The 11,537-nt window shown below is 32.3% G+C and overlaps 1 long non-coding RNA gene across 1 annotated transcript; it reads right to left on the bottom strand.

Annotated features, from left to right (window-relative positions):
• Window positions 1-2,018: 2,018 nt before the first annotated feature.
• Window positions 2,019-3,442, bottom strand: LOC145320248 (uncharacterized). The gene is made up of 2 exons (XR_013880132.1): window positions 3,362-3,442; window positions 2,019-2,098 (listed from the first exon to the last, which is right to left on the bottom strand). It is a non-coding gene; the product is annotated as an uncharacterized LOC145320248 (long non-coding RNA).
• Window positions 3,443-11,537: the final 8,095 nt, after the last annotated feature.

The raw sequence follows: 11,537 nt of genomic DNA, 5'->3' as shown, positions 1-11,537 counted from the left end.
TTTAGCAACAATATATATTTGTAGGCCAAAAAATAGTCTAATGCCATAAACCATATCCAGACTTTTTACAATAATAAAATAGCCCAAAACTATCCCGAGCCCTATAAAAAGCTTCATTGTAAAAAGGACCAAGATTATTTGCTACAAACAAAAAAGCTTATTAGTTTAAATAATTATTTTCTGATTTTTGGATTAACAATTCCCATGACAACAAGGTACAGCGTTTTAAGAGGAGGTTCTTTACAGTCAAGTTATAAAAATGTAAGTATGTCCTATACATACAATTAATAACTTGCTCTTTAAGTACTGAAACTGACATACTAATGTTAATGTTCATTTTTGAGCTTCGCTTTTATATATGTTGTCATCCTTGTTTTGTTAAAGGGGGGGGGGGGGGAATGTGGTTACTCATGCCACGACATACCAGTAATTTTATTTTGGGTGCTACTCCCTTAGTTTTAGAGATATTTGCGTTCCGCAAAATTTGTTTACCCCCCCAAAATTTTTACCACGGGGGTAAAATTTGCTTGGGGAGGGGGGTAATTACCCCCCGCTGAAATCTGATGGCAGGGGTAAATATTTTCAACCCCCCCCCCCCCCCAAAAAAAAAAACTTACCCCCGGGTAAAAATTTTTTTTTTTTTGGGGGGGGGGGGGTAATTTAATAATTTTATAAAGGTACCTAGCTAATTATGAAATATTTAGTAGGGAAATTGCGCGCGAAGCTCGCCAAATTTTTTTTGGTTGGGATTATTTTTATGGGGGTGGGTATTTCCCCCCCAAAAAAATTTTCGGGGTGGATAAATACCCCCTCCTAAATGGTTGGGGGTGAATTCCAGGGTAGGGATGAATTTTTAATGTGGGGGGCAAAATGGAAAAAATTTTGGGGGTGCCTACGGCAACCCCAAATTTGTTTCGGGGGGGGGGGGAGAGTTATCAACACTTTACCCCCCTCCCCTTGGACTTCCTTGAATAATTGGGTAAAATCTTTTGGGCTAGGTCACTAATTATTCCAAGTTTTGGTATCTTTAAAAAAATGGCGGCGGTCGTGGTATGAGTCACAACATCCCCCCCCCCCCTTCACCTATATCCAAAAGAAACCTAGTATATTTAACTGAAAAAGAAATGTGCTTAAAATTAATTGCTCTCATTCATAATAGTTGTTTCTATCATCGTATTATAAACCGCTTTCCGCGGATATAGAATGTACAATTATTAGATTAAAACCAGTTTTTTTAGCCCCAAGGTGCCAAAGGCACGGGATAAAAAAAATGGTTTTAATCTTATGATTGTACATTTCTAAATTCGTAGAAAGCGGTTTATAATACGATGCTAGACATAGTTTTTTTTCGTATTGATGAGAACCGGTTCCTAGCCACCGGATTCGAATGAATACGAGAAATTCCCGAAAGCATAGGCATGCAAGGGGGGGGGGGGAGTTTTGACACATTTGCGTAAACCTGGTACCTAGGCTTTATCTTTGGTCTGAGAGGATAGGTTATTAATGATAAAATCATTCTTATATGATAAATTTATCGAAGTTTTAAGATTTTTTGGGTAGACCTCCAGGTTCCGGAGCTGCAGGCCTCCAGGTGGTCTCTTTTCAGGTAAAAATGGATTTTTTTTTTTTAAAGTTACAAATCAACTTATAAAACAAAATGTGCATGTTTTTTCTTCAAATATGTAAATAATATTAAAACAGATGCATATTTTGTTTTATAAGTTGACCTGTAACTTTAAAAAAAAAATATTTTTTTTCATTTTTACCTGTACAGAGACCACCTGGAGGCCTGCAGCTCCGGAACCTGGAGGTCTATCCAAAAAATCTTAAAACTTCGTGAAATTCATTATATAAGAATGATTTTATCTCTAATAACTTATCCTCTCAGTCCAAAGATAAAGCCTAGGTACCAGGTTTATGCAAATGTGTCAAAACTCCCCCCCCCCCCCCCCTCGCTACTCGAAACTAAGAAACGTAAGATGTAAAAGTTTGTTTTTCAAAAAGTGACACTTCCAACTTCTCACTTTGTTTTTATTTCTTCTAGATTTTGAATAATAAGCTTCAGTTTGTTTTATGAAATCACAGTCAACAAGATCATCTAAATAAAAAAAATAATATTATTTATATAGTTTAAAAACAACATAAATGTCAATTTTGGGCCGATTTTAAATAAAGTGGGATGGATACACTCCCTGAAAAAACTAAGGTGGACGGATACACCTCCCCTCCTTGACAATGGTCTGAAAATTGAATTTTGGGGCTTTCCCTCTAGGGGCTAGTGGGGCAAGAATCCCCCAAACACTAAAAATTTAAGTTCTGAGCTTATTTTTAGAGATATTGAGATGAAATCTGTAATGATTACTTAGTTTCGTTATTTTTAAAAAGAAAAATCATCTCAATATCTCTAAAAATAAGCTCGGAACCTAAATTTTTAGTGTTTGGGGGTATTTTGCTCCACTAGCCCCTAGAAGGAATGTCCCAAAATGAAATATGTAAGGATTACTTAGTTTGGTTATGTTAATAAAGTTTTCTGAAAAAAAATCATCTCAATATCTCTAAAAATAAGCTCAGAACCTAAAAAAAGCCTGTGCACGCCACTAAATAAGACTGTTGGAAAAGTTTACTTAAAAAAACAGGTTGATATCTTTAAATATAAGCTCAAAACTTAAAGTTTTAGTGTTTGGGGGTCTTTTGCTCCACTAGCCACTAGAAGGAAAGTCCCAAAATGAAATTTGTAATGATTACTTAGTTTGGTTATTTTTAAAAAGGTTTCTGAAGAAAAATCATCTCAATATCTCTAAAAAGAAGGTCAGAACTAAATTTTTAGTGTTTTGGGGTATTTTGCTCCACTAGCCCCTAGAAGGAAATGAAATTTGTAATGAATACTTAGTACGGTTATGTTGGAAAAGTTTACTTAAAAAAACAGGTTGATATCTTAAAAAATAAGCTCAAAACTCAAAGTTTTAGTGTTTGGGGGTCTTTTGCTCCACTAGCCACTAGAAGGAAAGTCCCAAATTGAAATTTGTAATGATTACTTTGTTTGGTTATGTTAAAAAAGTTTTCTGAAAAAAAATCATCTCATTATCTCTAAAAATAAGCTCAGAACCTAAAAAAAAGCCTGTGCACGCCACTAAATAAGAGGTTTTGTCAATTCATTTTAAACATGTTTGACGTAAATAACCCGCAACCGTGGCTCAACACGTAGCGCAACTGCTCGTCGTTGAGAAGGTAATAGGTTCGAATCTCGGTCTGACACTTCGTCATAACTAAAGACATTAAAAATGGTTCCCACTACTGCTGTGTCAGATGCGCAACGTAAATAGTTAGTTGATTTGATATGATTAATCAATAAAAAATGTACCTCGAAAGGGATTCACATTCTTGGCTAAAACGTCGTACATTTTCATTTTGTTTCTAAAATCAAATTGTAGTTTTGTTAAATATTGAATATTTATTTAAAGTTTTATATGTCATCCCGTTAAACTCACTCTCCCCCAAAAATATCTCGTTTTGACGTAATTGGTTTCAGCATTTTCTTATAAAAGTGTACTTAGGGTTATAGAATACATTCTCCCGTTATTTATACAGAGTATCATAAAAAGTTTACTTAAAAGCCGTGGTAAAAGAATACATTGCATACAACCATCATTTTATATTATAATAATCCTACTAAATACTAAATAAGAAATAAGTTTTTTTATGTCGGAAGCTTATAAATTTTTATTAAACCTATTTTAAGTTCTCCTTTGAAGGGAAGTTTAACACAGGCCCAGGGACAGTTTTAAGCAATTTTATTTTTAAACTTAAGCCTTGAAATGTTTTTAGATAAATTTTCAACCTTTTGCAGACGCGTGTACAAACAAATAACAATAACAAATGCCCATATGGTTTATAATGTAAATAAAGTCCTTGGGCCCTGGATTTTCATTTTATATCTCAATTTTCTTTTGAAATTAAAGTTTTGTCAAAAACAAGTGAAAAACATTTATTATAATTATAAAGATATAAATTTTAGGCTTTACAAAAATTTAAATTAAAAAATATATTTTGAATATCTAGGGATTAAATATAGTAAATTTTGTTGGGAAAATTTGGTTTGTTTCCGATGATCGGGAGAACAAAAGAATGGTCGTTTTTATGAAAATATTTTATTAAAATGACTCAACTTTTTGCTGTAAGTGTAAAGCAAATATAATAGATCTTTGGTTTTTAAACAAATGAATTCTTAAATGTTATTGATTCTAGAGATTTAAACAACTTTTCTTTTGTCACTATATCTGCATAAACACAGCGGTATTTTGTTAATGATTTTATAAAATAAACCAAACTTTTTCATTACATTTTAAAGAAAGTTTGAAGACAAATATTAATAAAGATATATTACAAAAATATTTTCTAAGTATCATTTTTTTTGTTTTTATCTGCAAGCGAAGAAATGGTTTATTTTCTCTTAGTTTAATTGATGCTCGAATTTTAACATTATTTTCATGTGGAAATACTCTTTGCATTTTAAACTGATTTTTTTCTAACTTAGTTGAACTTTTAAGGCATTATACTTTGAAAATTACTTTAAAAATACGAAAAGGTAAACGAAAATGCATTTTGAAAAATTAAATTCGCGATCACTTTAAATTTAAAAGCCCAACTCCTATGTGGTTAATTTTATCATTAAGGATTAAACCCCTTGCCATAAACCTAATTGCATGCCACAATCCATATTCTAAGTGTTCCCTAAAGATAGTTCTGAACTCTTTTTCTCCTAGTATTTGAATTTTGAATTTTACTACATCTTGATAATATGAGGGGTATTTTTCCACGGGAAGATAATGGGACTCACCTAGAAAACTAATTTGTTCCCTCTGTAAAACACCACTACTTTCACCCATTAGGAGGATTAGGATAAGCAAAATCATGGCCTAAAAATAAATAAAGATTAAAATTTGGAATATTTTATCATCCACTGTAAGCCCTATCTTTTTTTTTTTTTTTTTTTTTTTTTTTTTTTAAAATACATTTTTATTTCTTCATAGTAAATACGCAATTTCCTATAAGTTCTGCTATATGGAGAGAAATCTGGATCTTTTAGGTTATGTAGATATTTAATCCATAGTTCATTAAATTCTGGCCGTATATGGAGGCCATTATCTCTTTCCATGTCCATAATGTGTTGTAATATTATTTTTTGTGCACTTTTATGTCCACCTAGTTTCTTGAATGAGAAATGGAATTTTTTCTTGGTTAAATCTTTTAATATAGTCATTTTATTTCCAAAGATTTTGTATATTCCCACATTCAACAAGATGAAATTCATCCAATGTCGCAAAGGAATTACTTTTACCATTGGTATATTCCTGGTAACAAAGTGATCTTTCAATTGTTTTTGTAGTTCTGTTATTGTATCATGGATGGTTTTCATATCCTGAGCATGGTGGTGTGTATTGTTGCAACATTTAAATATAAAACGTGGAGATGTGGGCAAAATCACCACTCTTTCTCTAAGTTCCTCCCAACTTAAGCCTTTTCCTTTGAGTCCTGCTAGCATGAATCTTATTAAACTGGTCATATTGCTTAGATAAGATTCAATTTTTTGATTATCAAAACATAGCCTACTTTCTGGATTGTGGTGATTCTGCCTACATCTATTTAGAAAAAGTGAATTCCTTGTTAAATTCAATAATATTATAGTATTTTCGTCTAGTTCATTTCTGAGGTTGTTGAAAAAATTTCTCTTAATTTCTCTTTTCCTGGGGGGAAGGTCTTCTGCAAATAGAAGTTGCACATTTGTTAAAAAGATATAGCGATACCCAATCTTTTCAAGTTCGGACTGCACTCTTTTGAAGTAGCTTCCTCCAATGCATAGTATCTTTCTTCTTGATAACTCTTTATCCATCTTTTATTCATCCAATTTAATTGATTGTGCTGAAATAGAAATAATTGCTTTTTAAATCTCTTAGCTAATAGATTTATGAGTATCAGTCCGATCTTTAAAAGTTTGATTTTAGATTGTTTTTTAAAGTTTTTTAACTGTTTTTTATTTTTTCAGTTTTAAACCGCGAAGATGTCGTCAAGCTTTCTCGGCGATTGTCCGCTGGCTTTGGGCGTCGCTTCTCCCTGCGGGCACGGGTCCGTGAGACACCTGCCGTCCTCCCCCTTCAAGATCTGGAGAGGGGACCGTTAGATGACCCTGTTCCTTTGGCACCCCCGGAGTTAGCTGTTGCTTCTGTTGGTGGGGATGGAGAGAACGCTCCTCCCAACACCTCTTATTGTTCTATTATGTGGTGAGTATTTTTAAGTATTGGACTTATTTTAATATTAAGCTTTAAGTAGTATTTATTCAAAACCTCAAAAATTGTGTCTAAGTTTTTGTTTTTTGGTTATAAACTTTCTTATGGTTTTTTGGTTAATTGAATGAGTCCTTTTTTAGGTAGTTAAGTCCTTTATTTTTTTGTCCTTTTAATTTTTTAATTATTTTCAGATTTGACTTTTTCTTGTTCCACCCTTGATTTGGTGTGATTTGCTATTTAGCAATTTTGAGGTAATAATATCTTATTTTAATTAGTTTTTAATAGTCAGTGTAATTAAACACTTTCTTTAGAATAAGTTTGATCTTTAGTTAAAAGTTATGAATCCCCTTTATGAGGATCTATATGTCGAGGACAGTGAGGAATATGAGGAAGATCCCCGTGATGGTCGGTTAGATTATCACGGGGATTTTCTCCACTGTCTTGATCCCAAAATAGTAGAAGTAATTTGTAGGTAATATTACATTTTAGTTTTAAACTTTAATAGATTTAATTTTCTTTTTTCAGTTTTATTTTTATTTTATTTTTTGTTATTAATTATTCTTTCTGTTTTTAGCCGCTACCATCTGGCACAAAGCGACGTGTTTACAACTACAAAACCTGGCGTGATTTCCAGCGCTTCTGGTTTGGGAGTTGTCGAGGTTGTTAGTACTCCCGCTCCGGATGTCCGGGCGGTTGAGTCCGGGCAGTTGGCCGCCTTCTGTCCAGCATACTTGCTTGTGACTGGCGGCCTCGCCTGTGTCCTGTTTATTTTCTTGGTGAGTACTATTTTCATATTTTAAGTTTCTTTATTTGTGATCCTTTGCTTTAAGAACCATCTTTTGCTCAGTTTTATTCCTTTATAAAACTTTTTAGAGCTTTTTATATAATATAGAAAAGACCCCTATAGATTTACTTTTTATCTATTTGTGGGGAAATAAAGTATGCATGCACATCGTTTTTATTTTATTCGAAACTTTGAATACGATTATTATATATTATTTTAACAGAAAGATTTAATGTTATTTGCTTTTATGCAAATACTTTCCCCCCTAAGCAAAAGAGCTTTGTCTTTCTAGGAGGTTTGGATTTTTATATAGACATTTATGTTGTGTAGCTTTGTTTCCATATATATTTATATTAGGGTTTGTGGTTGGGTGGGGTATAATTTTTAGCCTTTTCGTCTTTTATCCTCTTTATATGATTATGTATCATTTTTCTCTCTTTCTAGTTAGTGTTTTTATTATAGACTAATTTGGGTGCGCATAAATTCGGACAGACTGTTAGTATTTATTTGTAGAGACTGACGGAAAGAAAGAGAGTTGTTATGATATATTTTTTGGTTCGGTTTTTAATTAATTGGTTTGTGAGATTTGATTTTAGCTGGTATTAGTTTTGTGTTTTTGTATTTACTGTTAGTTTAATTTTTTTTTTATTTTGGTTGTTTTATTCGGTTTTTTGGTATTGTGACCAATAAAAATTTTAGGTGATATGTTTTGTCTATTTTAAGTGGGGTGTGGGGTTGAAGTACAGGTTTGAGCATTGTTGTTTTACTTATGTGTTAGGGAGTTGAAGAGTATAAATAGTTTTTCCTTTCTCTATGTTTTATCATTTTCTGGTTGATTCTTGAGTTGAAATGTCTGATCTGGTTAGAGATTACAACAAAGCTGGTGAAAAATGGGAGGGTATAAGGAGTTGTGTCGACTGGTTGCGTGAAAAGATTGAAGAGGAGAAGGAACATGAAGCTTACGTGGATAATGTTGATCCTGAAGTTCCCAGACGTGTGGTTCCAGGCTTTTTGGCTGAATTTTCCAGGCGTGTTGATGTTTGTTTTAACCATCTTATGTTATCACGTCCAGTACATGGAGAAAGTTATGATACCTTTTTTAAACGCTTCATGCCTGTGTTTGAGGAGTATGATAAATTGACTATAGAGTATGAGAAGAGTAAAATTAAAAAGAGATAATTGTTATTGTTGATTTTGTGTTAAATAAAGTTTTTGAGCACATATTTTTTGTTTTGTTTTTATTGTTTATTTATGTTTAAGAGTATTGTGTTTTTTGGAAATTTTGTAGTTTTACTAGTTTTGGTTGCTAAGCTATGCAAGTTTTTTCTGTATAATACCTCTTGTCTTAACCCTTATGGGTTTTAATTAGAAAAAAGGGCTGACGTTGGTGATGAAAGGTGCACAGTCGGCTTCATGGTCAATGACATATCTCTCGGTATCATCCAGGCGGGGTCTCTCGTTCTCGTAGAGATTCTCTGGCATAGGTTCATTCTTCTTTAAATGTGTTTCTACCCAGCCGTGATGGTATAACAATTTTACTATTTCAGCACTGTCATCAATGCCACAGGATTCTTCTTGAACTCGAATGTTTAGCTTGGAGAAGAGTCTCAACATCCTAACCATGAGGGCGTCCCATCTGTCATGTAGCTCGCGGTATTCGTATGGATTCATCCTAATTTGAGGAATGATTATTTGTTTGTCTTATTTATTTTTAGGAGGGGTGTGATTAATGTTTTTTATTTTGCAGCATTTTATTTGTCCTACTTATTATGAGCACTTGATTTTGCGCGCATATTTTAAACTTGTTTTATTTTATCTGTTTTTTATATTTGTTATTTTTATAGTGTTTTCATTTGCTTTTTAGTAAGGAAAATGTCGGAATTTAATGTAGACAGGCATTTTGAGATATCTTACCAGTTATGGGAAGATGTTCGTGAATTATTTGATCATTTTAGAAGTTTTTTATCTACGCATATTCACGACCCTCCTGAATGTGGGCCCAAGGAGTTTGTTAGAGATTGTGCAAAGAGTTATTTGATTAAGTTAGAGGCGTTGTTCAATTGTCTTAGCCTTGCTAGACCAGAATATGGTGATCTCTTTGAAGATACTAGAGTAAAATTGGATCCTATTCTAGATGATATTAGTGCTATGTATGATGATTTTAAGGACCTAATTACTTTTAGAGTAATATTAGAAAAAGTATAGTAATTTGTATTATTTGTAGTCAATATTTTAGTTATGTTGTTACTTTATGTATCAATAAAAATTTGTAGTCCTTTTTTAATTTTATTTTATTTGATTACTTAATTTATATAAAAATTGGGAAAAGTAAAGTAATAGGATGTTTGTCTAAGATGAAGTTTGTTCTGTTAATATTTTAATCTTTTTAGGATTTTGTTTATTTAATTTATATAGAGGTTAAAAATATTGAAGTAGTAGGATGTTTGTTTAAAAAGAATTTTGGTATTGTTTTATCGAGATTTATTAAAAGAGTATTCGAAGGAAAGTTTTTGTTCAAATTGTTTTTAGGAAAACCGGTTAATCTTTATGTTTCAAAAATTTGTCTTTTTAGGGAAAAAATTATTTTAAAGTTGGCCTAGTTCCCGCTGTTTTAGTTTATTGTTATCTATTTTCTCTGTTGTTATAACAAAGTTCCCCCTTTTTTGGGGGGGGGGGGTGTCCATTGGTTCAGGTTTGATGTACAGGTTTGAGTTGCTTTTTGCTCGTGATTGTTTATCTGATTTTGGCGTGTTTTACTAGTTTAAATTCATTGAAGGGTTGGAAAAATATTTAGTTTATTAGTGTATTAAATCATGATTGGTACTGAGTCTTTTGATGCATGGATGGATTACTGGCATTCCATGCGGGAAATGTGGAGATTTAGGAATGCTAAAGTTATTGATGTTTTGAACCATCCTGAGAAATATTGTCCCAAGCCCCATGAGGAGCACGTTTCTGACATTTTATGTCAAGCGCGTTATTTTAAGGCTGAGTTGGACATTATCCTGAACAAGCTGATGTTGTCCAGACCAGTGGAAACTGATACTAAAAAGGATGTTTTGAGAAAATGGGATTTATATCGTGATTTGGCCAGGTTGGATTTATCAATCCGCACCCAGCTCACTGGAGATGATTAATTTATTTTGTGGAAAGTTCGTTAAAGTTGGATACCCTATTGTAAATTATATTATCTTGTCATGATATTTGTTGGCGGGAAATTAATCCTACCTGTAAATAATTTATTTAATGTAGTTCTAGTTTGTTGTTTATATTGATTGTGTAAAGAAATAATGGAAACCTTCGCTGATTGTGTGGCTTTTTGGGGAAAATTTGGGGAAACTTTGGATTTCCTTAATAGACATATTGGGACGAGGAATCTTAGCGCTGACGATTTGGAAGTTTTGAGGAATAGAAGTGTTGAAATTTCCAGTTTATTGGCATTTGCCCGTCCTATTGTGGGGGAAGATTTGACTTTAATAAAAAGAAGGTTGTGTGATGTTTGTCTGCAGCTAAAACTGTTCATCCAGGAAATCCAAGAAAAATGTGGGGCTGATATTATTTACGAAGGCGAAGTTATAAATGTAGAGATTTTAGATTATGATGATTAATTTGTACTTATAATAAAGATGCTAAAATAATTATTAATTGTTTGTTATTTGCGAAAAAAATTGCATTGTTGCTTCCTTGTTTTTTGAAAGAATTGCAAGTTGGTTATTATTGCAAGCTGTTAGCTGCTGCTGTACTTTCATTTTCATTTTGCGTATATGACCGCGTAATTGTTAAGCTGCGATTTCGTCGATTACACGGAAAAGGTTTTGTGTAGATTTTTCTATCCTGCCCGTGTTAGCGCATTCAAAATGCTGTGATTTTGCTTTCCTTGCAGCCTAAGATTTTCCCTTTCATTAAGCTGTTGACAGCTGTTTTTATTTGAATTATTTATTTGGGTCTATATGGCCTTCCTTTTTTGTTATTTAAATTAAATTTAGACTATTTTTGAAATTGCTGCTTTTTTAATTAGGTACCTATTCTAAAAATTTTAGTTCTATTATTTTTTGCTATTTGGCGTATTATCTATGGAAAATATTTGTGCATAAAACGTATTAAAAGTTTAATTTCTTTCTTTCTTTAGAGTAATTTTAGACGATAGACATTTTGGCCTTTTGACTATTAGAGTTAGGGTTAGAGTGAGCGAAAAGTGATATAGTCAAAAAGTTGAGTGAAAGATAGATAGAATTAACATTTTATTCGGTTTCATACATTTTTACTATTCTAAAAACGGATGATAATGCATATTTATGCATTGGAATTTTAGAGATACAGAAAATCTTATTTTTATGAGAAGTTTGAATATTAACACATGTTTTTTAAATCTTACATTCCTATCTATTTATACAGAGTTTTATTTTATATATATAGGAGCGATGCTACTCTTGTTTATTTTGATCGTATCCGAATAAATAACAGTTTGT

The sequence above is a fragment of the Acartia tonsa genome, chromosome 5, assembly GCF_053477335.1.
Source record: "Acartia tonsa isolate MP-2025a chromosome 5, ASM5347733v1, whole genome shotgun sequence".
In the NCBI taxonomy this organism is placed as follows: domain Eukaryota; kingdom Metazoa; phylum Arthropoda; class Copepoda; order Calanoida; family Acartiidae; genus Acartia; species Acartia tonsa.
The sequence above is the reverse complement of the archived record's forward strand: the minus strand, read 5'-3'. Positions and strand labels throughout refer to the sequence as shown.